The sequence below is a fragment of the Hydra vulgaris genome, chromosome 13 (assembly GCF_038396675.1).
Source record: "Hydra vulgaris chromosome 13, alternate assembly HydraT2T_AEP".
In the NCBI taxonomy this organism is placed as follows: Eukaryota; Metazoa; Cnidaria; class Hydrozoa; order Anthoathecata; family Hydridae; genus Hydra; species Hydra vulgaris.
This window is the reverse complement of record NC_088932.1, coordinates 13961902-13965000: the sequence shown is the minus strand read 5'-3', so window position 1 is coordinate 13965000 and position 3099 is coordinate 13961902.

Genomic DNA, 3099 nt, shown 5'->3' with positions numbered 1-3099 from the left:
AACTAAATAATATAAGATGATTATTCAAGACCGTTCTGATTATGCAAGGCTGTTGTAAATGAATCACATTCTCGGGGAAACCCATTATCACTGTTCAATGTTGTCATTTTTATGAAAACAATTTTTCAAAAGCAAAAGCAAAAAAGTAATACTGTTTAACTTTTATCTTATTTCTCACACCACAGATGTAAACTTTTTACTATTTTATACTAGTCAAGTGAAATTTTATAAAACTTTCAGAGTTTAATGTAAAGAATTTCAAAAACTATTATTCTCGCCGTGCAAAGAAAGTTTACTATGCAGACTAAGAATACATATCTAATAATAAGATGAAAATGATTTTTTATTAATTTCTGTATGTTTCTGTGAGAATCTAAATACGTAGGGCTAAAAATTACCTCTCTCTTTTTTAAATAAGATATAGATTTTTTTGCCGTCCAACCCCAACCGACAGTTTAAAATTTGTCTCTATTTAGTGGTTTACTTCTATTCTGCAAAAAAAAATGACAGCTCTTTTAAATCAAAATGCATATCTTGACAAAAAAAAAATAATATTATGTTCATGCGGATAAGGAACCAGCACTTTTTGGTCTGCTAACTTTCAGCCATGGAGTAAACACCAAACACATGTATGTTTAAACTTGAGACGTAATGATTTGCAAAAAATTGCAATGACTGGTGCCTAGGCTCAAAAAGCCTATATTAAAAAACGTATATCTTTTTTTATTAGGGTAATACAAAATAAAGTCTAAATTGATAATTTTAGTTAATCGCAAAACCGCAGTTGCTAATCCTGCTCTACCACATTTAAGTTAAACACAGAATTGTTTTTGTCAAAAACTACCAAAAGAAAGTTCTGCATTTGATGCACTTTGATTCTCATTGCGGTTACTGTGTAAAAATATTTCTAACAATTAGTATTTCTTTCTGCGCAGTCATCAGTCACACTAAGCTTGCTAACTAGCTGAATAAAATGCTTGCATGAGTTTAACTCTAATAAATCACCTAAAGAATACCATTCTCAAAGAATCGGTGTTACCTGTAAGTATAAGAAATAGGCAACTCTCCTTTGTAATTAAGTTCTTTAACCTACTATCAATGGAGAAAATAACAGCAAAAAGAGCTTCCACAAAAATCTATGATAACTCATAAATAGGAAACTTTAAGAACTTCTCAATAAATAAAAACCTAGACTCTGCATTCAATTCAGAATCACATAAAAATAGTACGATTATCTTTGGAGACAATCACAATGTGTGGTTATCATGCATTTCTAAATTGAGTTTCTAACTTCATAATCTCATTCTATTTGAACTGTTTTAGCAGATTTAAATGCATTTAAAATATTGATACACTTAACTATTTGTTAAGTGTAAGAAAGGCAGGTCAATAGTAAATAGCTACATTAAATGCTACCGTAAAGACCAAACCTATCTTTTAACGAGTCAGATATTTGCAGAACTGTGGATGTCATATTTAGCATTAGCAAGTGTATCGCATTGGTCATATATTATGTTTCTTGAAAGACGCTAGACTTATAGATGTGACTAAATATAAATAACAAACCATGAAACAAATATACTTAATTACACAATCTTCTTATAAATTCATATTAAATATTTGAAACAAAACTTATGACTTTTCCAATTTATAGCTATTCTCTGAGATCAAATTGAAGCCTCACATATACACTACCTCGTATACTAACGTATACACTAACTTGTAAACTAACATAATGTAATACATACAGCATAACGTTTCGAAAGCCTGAGATATGGAATAGACTAAAAAATCATCATTTCAGTATGATGAATTGAGTAAATTTATTTATGTTGAAATAAAAAGAGAACTGTTGAAGCCAAATTCCAATTTTAAAGTTTAATATATATGTAATATTATTAAAAGATTTTTTTTATTCTGAATTTAATCTTCCTAAAAAAGATTGGCTTACTTTGTAAAACAAAGCCTTTTTTTTTAGATCCAATATTTTAAAATTTTTTTAATTTTATGTCCATTCATTGCAATGAAGGAACACGAAATTAAAAAACTTAAATTTGTTATTTTAAATTAAATATTAAAAATTATATCTTTTTATAATTATGTTCTAAATAAACGAAAGTATAATATTATTTTATAAAATATATTACATGTGCCCTTAAAAAGATAACAAACTTAAATATGGTTTTAAATGATTGGTAGCAGAATTTGTTTCAAAATTTTGATATTTCTATTTTGTCTAGAGACATATAATCTTTTCCTGGGGGTTAAAAGCATTTTCTAATTTTATTTTTACTATTTTATTTGTATTTAAGAATTGTCTATTTTTAACTGGGTGCCTATAAAAAGACAATCTTATTTTTGTTGATATCTCCTTAACGATTATCTCAATCGTGGAGATATTTTGTATTGAATTAGCTGCTAGATATATGTTTCTTATAATAAAAAGAAATATGCAATTTCCTAATTATTTTTCACTATAATTAGAAAAATCATGAATTTTGATCCAAAACGTTTATTTCTTAATAAGCATCAAAAGCATAGTTTTCTTAAATAATTTCAGTATTTTATTATCATTTTCTTCGCTTTATATTCTTAAGTTTATTTGTAACAATTCTTATAACTTACAATTTGAAAGCCACATGAAATTTAAAAATGACAATTGTCATTTTAATTAGGTAAATGATGCTAGATGCAGTGCAAATAAAAGTAAAACAAAAACAGCTATTATCTTTTCATTATTGTGTTTAAAAAAATAAAAATATAATAATATTTTAGAAAATGTACAATTCGCTATTCAAATCTAATCAAAACAGATTTTCATAATCAGATTTTGAAATAAAAATTTCATTCAAGCAAGTGTTATTTTCCAGATTCTAAATACTTAATTTCTACTAGAGGACCAAAAAATGACAATTGTCATTTTAATTAGGTAAATGATGCAAGATGCAGTGCAAATCAAAGTAAAACAAAAACAACGATTATTTTTTTAATATTGTGTTTAAAAAAATAAAAATATAATAATATTTTAGAAAATATGTTGCTATTCAACTCTAATCAAAACAGATTTTCATATTCAGATTTTGAAATAAAAGTTTTATT